Source organism: Oncorhynchus nerka, linkage group LG14 (genome assembly GCF_034236695.1).
Source record: "Oncorhynchus nerka isolate Pitt River linkage group LG14, Oner_Uvic_2.0, whole genome shotgun sequence".
Taxonomy (NCBI): Eukaryota; Metazoa; Chordata; class Actinopteri; order Salmoniformes; family Salmonidae; genus Oncorhynchus; species Oncorhynchus nerka.
In genome coordinates this window covers 28670259-28685299 of record NC_088409.1, presented here as the reverse complement: position 1 = coordinate 28685299, position 15041 = coordinate 28670259, and positions in this window count along the sequence as shown.

Below are 15041 nucleotides of genomic sequence, written 5' to 3'. Positions count from 1 at the left end.
CTAAACATGATGACAGACTAACCATGGAGAACATTAAACATGATGACAGACTAATCATGGAGAACACTAAACATGATGACAGACTAACCATTGAGAACACTAACCATGATGACAGACTAACCATGGAGAACACTAAACATGATGACAGACTAACCATGGAGAACACTAAACATGATGACAGACTAACCATGGAGAACACTAAACATGATGACAGACTAACCATGGAGAACACTAATCATGATGACAGACTAACCATTGAGAACACTAACCATGATGACAGACTAACCATTGAGAACACTAAACATGATGACAGACTAACCAGGAGAACACTAAACATGATGACAGACTAACCATTGAGAACATTAAACATGATGACAGACTAACCATGGAGAACACTAAACATGATGACAGACTAACCATGGAGAACACTAAACATGATGACAGACTAACCATGGAGAACACTAAACATGATGACAGACTAACCATGGAGAACACTAATCATGATGACAGACTAACCATTGAGAACACTAAACATGATGACAGACTAACCATGGAGAACACTAACCATGATGACAGACTAACCATTGAGAACACTAAACATGATGACAGACTAACCATGGAGAACACTAACCATGATGACAGACTAACCATTGAGAACACTAAACATGATGACAGACTAACCAGGAGAACACTAAACACGATGACAGACTAACCATTGAGAACACTAAACATGATGACAGACTAACCATGGAGAACATTAAACATGATGACAGACTAATCATGGAGAACACTAAACATGATGACAGACTAACCATTGAGAACACTAACCATGATGACAGACTAACCATGGAGAACACTAAACATGATGACAGACTAACCATGGAGAACACTAAACATGATGACAGACTAACCATGGAGAACACTAATCATGATGACAGACTAACCAGGGAGAACACTAACCATAATGACAGACTAACCATTGAGAACACTAAACATGATGACAGACTAACCAGGGAGAACACTAAACATGATGACAGACTAACCAGGGAGAACACTAAACATGATGACAGACTAACCATGGAGAACATTAACCATGATGATAGACTAACCATGGAGAACACTAAACATGATGACAGACTAACCATGGAGAACACTAAACATGATGACAGACTAACCATGGAGAACACTAATCATGATGACAGACTAACCATTGAGAACACTAAACATGATGACAGACTAACCATGGAGAACACTAACCATGATGACAGACTAACCATTGAGAACACTAACCATGATGACAGACTAACCATTGAGAACACTAAACATGATGACAGACTAACCATTGAGAACACTAAACATGATGACAGACTAACCAAGGAGAACACTAACCATGATGACAGACTAGCCATTGAGAACACTAAACATGATGACAGACTAACCATGGAGAACACTAACCATGATGACAGACTAACCATTGAGAACACTAAACATGATGACAGACTAACCATTGAGAACACTAAACATGATGACAGACTAACCATGGAGAACACTAACCATTATGACAGACTAACCATTGAGAACACTAAACATGATGACAGACTAACCATGGAGAACACTAACCATGATGACAGACTAACCATTGAGAACACTAACCATGATGACAGACTAACCATTGAGAACACTAAACATGATGACAGACTAACCATTGAGAACACTAAACATGATGACAGACTAACCATGGAGAACACTAACCATGATGACAGACTAACCATTGAGAACACTAAACATGATGACAGACTAACCATGGAGAACACTAACCATGATGACAGACTAACCATTGAGAACACTAAACATGATGACAGACTAACCAGGGAGAACACTAAACACGATGACAGACTAACCATTGAGAACACTAAACATGATGACAGACTAACCATGGAGAACATTAAACATGATGACAGACTAATCATGGAGAACACTAAACATGATGACAGACTAACCATTGAGAACACTAACCATGATGACAGACTAACCATGGAGAACACTAAACATGATGAGAGACTAACCATGGAGAACACTAAACATGATGACAGACTAACCATGGAGAACACTAATCATGATGACAGACTAACCATTGAGAACACTAACCATGATGACAGACTAATCATTGAGAACACTAAACATGATGACAGACTAACCAGGGAGAACACTAAACATGATGACAGACTAACCATTGAGAACATTAAACATGATGACAGACTAACCATGGAGAACACTAAACATGATGACAGACTAACCATGGAGAACACTAATCATGATGACAGACTAACCAGGGAGAACACTAACCATAATGACAGACTAACCATTGAGAACACTAAACATGATGACAGACTAACCAGGGAGAACACTAAACATGATGACAGACTAACCATGGAGAACACTAAACATGATGACAGACTAACCATGGAGAACACTAATCATGATGACAGACTAACCATTGAGAACACTAAACATGATGACAGACTAACCATGGAGAACACTAACCATGATGACAGACTAACCATTGAGAACACTAACCATGATGACAGACTAACCATTGAGAACACTAAACATGATGACAGACTAACCATTGAGAACACTAAACATGATGACAGACTAACCAAGGAGAACACTAACCATGATGACAGACTAGCCATTGAGAACACTAAACATGATGACAGACTAACCATGGAGAACACTAACCATGATGACAGACTAACCATTGAGAACACTAAACATGATGACAGACTAACCATTGAGAACACTAAACATGATGACAGACTAACCATGGAGAACACTAACCATGATGACAGACTAACCATTGAGAACACTAAACATGATGACAGACTAACCATGGAGAACACTAACCATGATGACAGACTAACCATTGAGAACACTAACCATGATGACAGACTAACCATTGAGAACACTAAACATGATGACAGACTAACCATTGAGAACACTAAACATGATGACAGACTAACCAAGGAGAACACTAACCATGATGACAGACTAGCCATTGAGAACACTAAACATGATGACAGACTAACCATGGAGAACACTAACCATTGAGAACACTAACCATGATGACAGACTAACCATTGAGAATACTAAACATGATGACAGACTAACCATTGAGAACACTACACATGATGACAGACTAACCATGGAGAACACTAACCATGATGACAGACTAACCATTGAGAACACTAAACATGATGACAGACTAACCATAGAGAACACTAACCATGATGACAGACTAACCATTGAGAACACTAAACATGATGACAGACTAACCAGGGAGAACACTAAACACGATGACAGACTAACCATTGAGAACACTAAACATGATGACAGACTAACCATGGAGAACATTAAACATGATGACAGACTAACCATGGAGAACACTAAACATGATGACAGACTAACCATTGAGAACACTAAACATGATGACAGACTAACCAAGGAGAACACTAACCATGATGACAGACTAGCCATTGAGAACACTAAACATGATGACAGACTAACCATGGAGAACACTAACCATTGAGAACACTAACCATGATGACAGACTAACCATTGAGAACACTAAACATGATGACAGCCTAACCATTGAGAACACTAACCATGATGACAGACTAACCATGGAGAACACTAAACATGATGACAGACTAACCATGGAGAACACTAAACAGGATGACAGACTAACCATGGAGAACACTAAACATGATGACAGACTAACCATGGAGAACACTAATCATGATGACAGACTAACCATTGAGAACACTAAACATGATGACAGACTAACCATGGAGAACACTAACCATGATGACAGACTAACCATTGAGAACACTAAACATGATGACAGACTAACCATGGAGAACACTAACCATGATGACAGACTAACCATTGAGAACACTAAACATGATGACAGACTAACCAGGGAGAACACTAAACACGATGACAGACTAAGCATTGAGAACACTAAACATGATGACAGACTAACCATGGAGAACATTAAACATGATGACAGACTAATCATGGAGAACACTAAACATGATGACAGACTAACCATTGAGAACACTAACCATGATGACAGACTAACCATGGAGAACACTAAACATGATGACAGACTAACCATGGAGAACACTAAACATGATGACAGACTAACCATGGAGAACACTAATCATGATGACAGACTAACCATTGAGAACACTAACCATGATGACAGACTAACCATTGAGAACACTAAACATGATGACACACTAACCAGGGAGAACACTAAACACGATGACAGACTAACCATTGAGAACACTAACCATGATGACAGACTAACAATGGAGAACACTAACCATGATGACAGACTAACCATGGAGAACACTAACCATTGAGAACACTAAACATGATGACAGACTAACCATGGAGAACACTAACCATGATGACAGACTAACCATTGAGAACACTAAACATGATGACAGACTAACCAGGGAGAACACTAAACACGATGACAGACTAACCATTGAGAACACTAAACATGATGACAGACTAACCATGGAGAACATTAAACATGATGACAGACTAACCATGGAGAACACTAAACATGATGACAGACTAACCATTGAGAACACTAACCATGATGACAGACTAACCATGGAGAACACTAAACATGATGAGAGACTAACCATGGAGAACACTAAACATGATGACAGACTAACCATGGAGAACACTAATCATGATGACAGACTAACCATTGAGAACACTAACCATTATGACAGACTAACCATTGAGAACACTAAACATGATGACAGACTAACCAGGGAGAACACTAACCATGATGACAGACTAGCCATTGAGAACACTAAACATGATGACAGACTAACCATGGAGAACACTAACCATTGAGAACACTAACCATGATGACAGACTAACCATTGAGAACACTAAACATGATGACAGCCTAACCATTGAGAACACTAACCATGATGACAGACTAACCATGGAGAACACTAAACATGATGACAGACTAACCATGGAGAACACTAAACAGGATGACAGACTAACCATGGAGAACACTAAACATGATGACAGACTAACCATGGAGAACACTAATCATGATGACAGACTAACCATTGAGAACACTAAACATGATGACAGACTAACCATGGAGAACACTAACCATGATGACAGACTAACCATTGAGAACACTAAACATGATGACAGACTAACCATGGAGAACACTAACCATGATGACAGACTAACCATTGAGAACACTAAACATGATGACAGACTAACCAGGGAGAACACTAAACACGATGACAGACTAACCATTGAGAACACTAAACATGATGACAGACTAACCATGGAGAACATTAAACATGATGACAGACTAATCATGGAGAACACTAAACATGATGACAGACTAACCATTGAGAACACTAACCATGATGACAGACTAACCATGGAGAACACTAAACATGATGACAGACTAACCATGGAGAACACTAAACATGATGACAGACTAACCATGGAGAACACTAATCATGATGACAGACTAACCATTGAGAACACTAACCATGATAACAGACTAACCATTGAGAACACTAAACATGATGACACACTAACCAGGGAGAACACTAAACATGATGACAGACTAACCATTGAGAACATTAAACATGATGACAGACTAACCATGGAGAACACTAAACATGATGACAGACTAACCATGGAGAACACTAAACATGATGACAGACTAACCATGGAGAACACTAATCATGATGACAGACTAACCAGGGAGAACACTAACCATAATGACAGACTAACCATTGAGAACACTAAACATGATGACAGACTAACCAGGGAGAACACTAAACATGATGACAGACTAACCAGGGAGAACACTAAACATGATGACAGACTAACCATGGAGAACATTAACCATGATGATAGACTAACCATGGAGAACAATAAACATGATGACAGACTAACCATGGAGAACACTAAACATGATGACAGACTAACCATGGAGAACACTAATCATGATGACAGACTAACCATTGAGAACACTAAACATGATGACAGACTAACCATGGAGAACACTAACCATGATGACAGACTAACCATTGAGAACACTAACCATGATGACAGACTAACCATTGAGAACACTACACATGATGACAGACTAACCATTGAGAACACTAAACATGATGACAGACTAACCAAGGAGAACACTAACCATGATGACAGACTAGCCATCGAGAACACTAAACATGATGACAGACTAACCATGGAGAACACTAACCATGATGACAGACTAACCATTGAGAACACTAAACATGATGACAGACTAACCATTGAGAACACTAAACATGATGACAGACTAACCATGGAGAACACTAACCATGATGACAGACTAACCATTGAGAACACTAAACATGATGACAGACTAACCAAGGAGAACACTAACCATGATGACAGACTAGCCATTGAGAACACTAAACATGATGACAGACTAACCATGGAGAACACTAACCATTGAGAACACTAACCATGATGACAGACTAACCATTGAGAATACTAAACATGATGACAGACTAACCATTGAGAACACTAAACATGATGACAGACTAACCATGGAGAACACTAACCATGATGACAGACTAACCATTGAGAACACTAAACATGATGACAGACTAACCATGGAGAACACTAACCATGATGACAGACTAACCATTGAGAACACTAAACATGATGACAGACTAACCAGGGAGAACACTAAACACGATGACAGACTAACCATTGAGAACACTAAACATGATGACAGACTAACCATGGAGAACATTAAACATGATGACAGACTAACCATGGAGAACACTAAACATGATGACAGACTAACCATTGAGAACACTAAACATGATGACAGACTAACCAAGGAGAACACTAACCATGATGACAGACTAGCCATTGAGAACACTAAACATGATGACAGACTAACCATGGAGAACACTAACCATTGAGAACACTAACCATGATGACAGACTAACCATTGAGAACACTAAACATGATGACAGACTAACCATTGAGAACACTAACCATGATGACAGACTAACAATGGAGAACACTAACCATGATGACAGACTAACCATGGAGAACACTAACCATTGAGAACACTAAACATGATGACAGACTAACCATGGAGAACACTAACCATGATGACAGACTAACCATTGAGAACACTAAACATGATGACAGACTAACCAGGGAGAACACTAAACACGATGACAGACTAACCATTGAGAACACTAAACATGATGCCAGACTAACCATGGAGAACATTAAACATTATGACAGACTAACCATGGAGAACACTAAACATGATGACAGACTAACCATTGAGAACACTAACCATGATGACAGACTAACCATGGAGAACACTAAACATGATGAGAGACTAACCATGGAGAACACTAAACATGATGACAGACTAACCATGGAGAACACTAATCATGATGACAGACTAACCATTGAGAACACTAACCATGATGACAGACTAACCATTGAGAACACTAAACATGATGACAGACTAACCAGGGAGAACACTAAACATGATGACAGACTAACCATTGAGAACATTAAACATGATGACAGACTAACCATGGAGAACACTAAACATGATGACAGACTAACCATGGAGAACACTAAACATGATGACAGACTAACCATGGAGAACACTAAACATGATGACAGACTAACCATGGAGAACACTAATCATGATGACAGACTAACCAGGGAGAACACTAACCATAATGACAGACTAACCATTGAGAACACTAAACATGATGACAGACTAACCATGGAGAACACTAACCATGATGACAGACTAACCATTGAGAACACTAACCATGATGACAGACTAACCATGGAGAACACTAACCATGATGACAGACTAACCATTGAGAACACTAAACATGATGACAGACTAACCAGGGAGAACACTAAACACGATGACAGACTAACCATTGAGAACACTAAACATGATGACAGACTAACCATGGAGAACATTAAACATGATGACAGACTAACCATGGAGAACACTAAACATGATGACAGACTAACCATTGAGAACACTAAACATGATGACAGACTAACCAAGGAGAACACTAACCATGATGACAGACTAGCCATTGAGAACACTAAACATGATGACAGACTAACCATGGAGAACACTAACCATTGAGAACACTAACCATGATGACAGACTAACCATTGAGAACACTAAACATGATGACAGACTAACCATTGAGAACACTAACCATGATGACAGACTAACAATGGAGAACACTAACCATGATGACAGACTAACCATGGAGAACACTAACCATTGAGAACACTAAACATGATGACAGACTAACCATGGAGAACACTAAACATGATGACAGACTAACCATGGAGAACACTAACCATGATGACAGACTAACCATTGAGAACACTAAACATGATGACAGACTAACCAGGGAGAACACTAAACACGATGACAGACTAACCATTGAGAACACTAAACATGATGACAGACTAACCATGGAGAACATTAAACATGATGACAGACTAACCATGGAGAACACTAAACATGATGACAGACTAACCATTGAGAACACTAACCATGATGACAGACTAACCATGGAGAACACTAAACATGATGAGAGACTAACCATGGAGAACACTAAACATGATGACAGACTAACCATGGAGAACACTAATCATGATGACAGACTAACCATTGAGAACACTAACCATGATGACAGACTAACCATTGAGAACACTAAACATGATGACAGACTAACCAGGGAGAACACTAAACATGATGACAGACTAACCATTGAGAACATTAAACATGATGACAGACTAACCATGGAGAACACTAAACATGATGACAGACTAACCATGGAGAACACTAAACATGATGACAGACTAACCATGGAGAACACTAAACATGATGACAGACTAACCATGGAGAACACTAATCATGATGACAGACTAACCAGGGAGAACACTAACCATAATGACAGACTAACCATTGAGAACACTAAACATGATGACAGACTAACCAGGGAGAACACTAAACATGATGACAGACTAACCAGGGAGAACACTAAACATGATGACAGACTAACCATGGAGAACACTAAACATGATGACAGAGTAACCATGGAGAACATTAACCATGATGATAGACTAACCATGGAGAACACTAAACATGATGACAGACTAACCATGGAGAACACTAAACATGATGACAGACTAACCATGGAGAACACTAATCATGATGACAGACTAACCATTGAGAACACTAACCATGATGACAGACTAACCATGGAGAACACTAAACATGATGAGAGACTAACCATGGAGAACACTAAACATGATGACATACTAACCATGGAGAACACTAAACATGATGACAGACTAACCAGGGAGAACACTAACCATGATGACAGACTAACCAGGGAGAACACTAACCATAATGACAGACTAACCATTGAGAACACTAAACATGATGACAGACTAACCAGGGAGAACACTAAACATGATGACAGACTAACCATTGAGAACACTAACCATGATGACAGACTAACCATGGAGAACACTAAACATGATGACAGACTAACCATTGAGAACATTAAACATGATGACAGACTAACCATGGAGAACACTAAACATGATGACAGACTAACCATTGAGAACACTAAACATGATGACAGACCAACCATGGAGAACACTAAACATGATGACAGACTAACCATGGAGAACACTAAACATGATGACAGACTAACCATTGAGATGACTACCCATGATGACAGATTAACCATGGAGAACACTAAACATGATGACAGACTAACCACAGAGAACACTAAACATAATGACAGACTAACCATTGAGATGACTAACCATGGAGTACACTAAACATGATGACAGACTAACCAGGGAGAACACTAACCATAATGACAGACTAACCATTGAGAACACTAAACATGATGACAGACTAACCAGGGAGAACACTAAACATGATGACAGACTAACCATGGAGAACACTAAACATGATGACAGACTAACCATGGAGAACATTAACCATGATGATAGACTAACCATGGAGAACACTAAACATGATGACAGACTAACCATGGAGAACACTAAACATGATGACAGACTAACCACGGAGAACACTAAACATGATGACAGACTAATCAGGGAGAACTCTAAACATGATGACACACTAACCACGGAGAACACTAAACATGACGACAGACTAACCAGGGAGAACACTAAACATGACGACAGACTAACCAGGGAGAACACTAAACATGATGACAGACTAACCACGGAGAACACTAAACATGATGACAGACTAACCACGGAGAACACTAAACATGATGACAGACTAATCAGGGAGAACACTAAACATGATGACACACTAACCACGGAGAACACTAAACATGACCACAGACTAACCAGGGAGAACACTAAACATGACGACAGACTAACCATGGAGAACACTAAACATGACGACAGACTAACCAGGGAGAACACTAACCATGATGACAGACTAACCACGGAGAACACTAACCATGATGACAGACTAACCACGGAGAACACTAAACATGATGACAGACTAACCAGGGAGAACACTAAACATGATGACAGACTAACCACGGAGAACACTAAACATGACGACAGACTAACCATGGAGAACACTAAACATGATGACAGACTAACCATGGAGAACACTAATCATGATGACAGACTAACCATTGAGAACACTAACCATGATGACAGACTAACCATGGAGAACACTAAACATGATGAGAGACTAACCATGGAGAACACTAAACATGATGACATACTAACCATGGAGAACACTAAACATGATGACAGACTAACCAGGGAGAACACTAACCATGATGACAGACTAACCAGGGAGAACACTAACCATAATGACAGACTAACCATTGAGAACACTAAACATGATGACAGACTAACCAGGGAGAACACTAAACATGATGACAGACTAACCATTGAGAACACTAACCATGATGACAGACTAACCATGGAGAACACTAAACATGATGACAGACTAACCATTGAGAACATTAAACATGATGACAGACTAACCATGGAGAACACTAAACATGATGACAGACTAACCATTGAGAACACTAAACATGATGACATACTAACCATGGAGAACACTAAACATGATGACAGACTAACCATGGAGAACACTAAACATGATGACAGACTAACCATTGAGATGACTACCCATGATGACAGATTAACCATGGAGAACACTAAACATGATGACAGACTAACCACAGAGAACACTAAACATAATGACAGACTAACCATTGAGATGACTAACCATGGAGTACACTAAACATGATGACAGACTAACCAGGGAGAACAGTAACCATAATGACAGACTAACCATTGAGAACACTAAACATGATGACAGACTAACCAGGGAGAACACTAAACATGATGACAGACTAACCATGGAGAACACTAAACATGATGACAGACTAACCATGGAGAACATTAACCATGATGATAGACTAACCATGGAGAACACTAAACATGATGACAGACTAACCATGGAGAACACTAAACATGATGACAGACTAACCACGGAGAACACTAAACATGATGACAGACTAATCAGGGAGAACACTAAACATGATGACACACTAACCACGTAGAACACTAAACATGACGACAGACTAACCAGGGAGAACACTAAACATGACGACAGACTAACCAGGGAGAACACTAAACATGATGACAGACTAACCACGGAGAACACTAAACATGATGACAGACTAACCACGGAGAACACTAAACATGATGACAGACTAATCAGGGAGAACACTAAACATGATGACACACTAACCACGGAGAACACTAAACATGACGACAGACTAACCAGGGAGAACACTAAACATGACGACAGACTAACCATGGAGAACACTAAACATGACGACAGACTAACCAGGGAGAACACTAACCATGATGACAGACTAACCACGGAGAACACTAAACATGATGACAGACTAACCAGGGAGAACACTAAACATGATGACAGACTAACCACGGAGAACACTAAACATGACGACAGACTAACCAGGGAGAACACTAAACATGATGACAGACTGACCACGGAGAACACTAAACATGACGACAGACTAATCAGGGAGAACACTAAACATGACGACAGACTAACCAGGGAGAACACTAAACATGACGACAGACTACATTGGACTGAACAACATCAGGGAAACGTATCAACTGTGTGTTGATCCAGAGGAAAGAGAGAAGGCTGCGCGTAACCCACTTTGGGGAGTCAACTCTTAATCTCCTGATTGATGGCAGAATTGCTGGGTGAGTCTAGACCAATATCCTTTTAAAAGAACCAAATCTGATTAAAATAATGCATGCAATGAGTGTTATGTATCTGTTATATACAAGGGTTCAAGTGCTTTTTTATTACAGAGTTTAGTTCTTTGTTTGCTCGGTTAGGGGTTCAAGTCCTCTTAGGGGTTCGAGTCCGCTATTAAAAGATTTGAGGCCTCTGTTTTTGTTAAACCTTCTTGTTGCATAGAAGTGAGTTGCTAGTTGAGTAGCAATTTTTACACGTGCGGTAAATGTAAGCCTTTAAAGCATTCAACAATCTTTGAAGTGAACATAAGTTTTATGGGTAACCAGGCCCTACATAAACAATTTGTGTTCTAGAGGATAATAGAGGTTTGAGTCCACAAAAGGGGTTACATAAATATATATGTATATTGGGGTTAAATAAATATATAAACATAGAGATATATATTATACAACTTTTGACTTTAATGTAATGTCATTGTTAAGTGAGAAAACCACTCTGGAAAAGGGCGGAACAGCTCTTCCGCATGTGAACATGAAACATATTTTAAACTCACTGTCCAGTGATATAAAGAACCATTGCAATGTAGAGGAGGAGACATGGGGGTGAAAAAGTCAGGCGTGACCCCCACCTGTAGCCTCTCTGTTCCCTCTATCTATCCTCGCATTGAGTTGTGCAGGACAGATCTGGTCAGTACTGCCTGACCTTGAGTCAACGGATACTGACAGCAGTGACGAACGATGTCTTAGGCAAAACAGAACAAAGGCTGTAAAAGGTAGTAAAGATAAACCTCTAGTGGCAGTAATCACACATACAGTGGGGCAAAAAAGTATTTAGTCAGCCACCAATTGTGCAAGTTCTCCCAATTAAAAAGATGAGAGAGGCCTGCAATTTTCATCATAGGTACACTTCAACTATAACAGACAAAATGAGAAAAAAAAATCCAGAAAATTATGGTGGAAAATAAGTATTTGGTCAATAACAAAAGTTTATCTCAATACTTTGTTATATACCTTTGTTGGCAATGACAGAGGTCAAACGTTTTCTGTAAGCCTTCACAAGGTTTTCACACACTGTTGCTGGTATTTTGGCCCACTCCTCCATGCAGATCTCCTCTAGAGCAGTGATGTTTTGGGGCTGTTGCTGGGCAACACGGACTTTCAACTCCCTCCAAAGATTTTCTATGGGGTTGAGATCTGGAGACTGGCTAGGCCACTCCAGGACTATGAAATGCTTCTTACAAAACCACTCCTTCGTTGCACGGGCGGTGTGTTTGGGATCATTGTCATGCTGAAAGTCCCAGCCATCTTCAATGCCCTTGCTGATGGAAGGAGGTTTTCACACAAAATCTCACGATACATGGCCCCATTCATTCTTTCCTTTACACGGATCAGTCGTCCTGGTCCCTTTGCAGAAAAACAGCCCCAAAGCATGATGTTTCCACCCCCATGCTTCACAGTAGGTATGGTGTTCTTTGGATGCAACTCAGCATTCTTTGTCCTCCATACACGACGAGTTGAGTTTTTACCAAAAAGTTATATTTTGGTTTCATCTGACCATATGACATTCTCCCAATCTTCTTCTGGATCATCCAAATGCTCTCTAGCAAACCTCAGATGGGCCTGGACATGTACTGACTTAAGCAGGAGGACACGTCTGGACCTGCAGGATTTGAGTCCCTGGTGGCGTAGTGTGTTACTGATGGTAGGCTTTGTTACTTTGGTCCCAGCTCTCTGCAGGTCATTCCCTAGGTCCCCCCGTGTGGTTCTGGGATTTTTGCTCACCGTTCTTGTGATCATTTTGAGCCCACGGGGTGAGATCTTGCGTGGAGCCCCAGATCGAGGGAGATTATCAGTGGTCTTGTATGTTTTCCATTTCCTAATAATTGCTCCCACAGTTGATTTCTTCAAACCAAGCTGCTTACCTATTGCAGATTCAGTCTTCCCAGCCTGGTGCAGGTCTACAATTTTGTTTCTGGTGTCCTTTGACAGCTCTTTGGTCTTGGCCATAGTGGAGTTTGGAGTGTGACTGTTTGAGGTTGTGGACAGGTGTCTTTTATACTGATAACAAGTGCAAACAGGTGCCATTAATACAGGTAATGAGTGGAGGACAGAGGAGCCTCTTAAAGAAGAAGTTACAGGTCTGTGAAAGCCAGAAATCTTGCTTGTTCGTAGGTGACCAAATACTTATTTTCCACCATAATTTGCAAATAAATTCATTAGAAATCCTACATTGTGATTTTCTGGATTTTTTTCTCATTTTGTCTGTCATAGTTGAAGTGTACCTATGATGAAAATTACAGGCCTCTCTCATCTTTTTAAGTGGGAGAACTTGCACAATTGGTGGCTGACTAAATACTTTTTTGTATGGTGGGACGCTGCATTGGTCAGAACAGCCCTAACAAGGGTGCTGAATAGTCCGAATGTAATTGATAGCAAGGATATCAACACGTTTGCCAGATTTAACTGGGTTGAGATGATTAGAGGACATAAAATGTTTTGTGATTCAGTATTATTCTCTCTCAAAAAAAGTTACCCACTGGGCACAGACGTCAGTTCAACGTCTAGTTTTGATTTACATT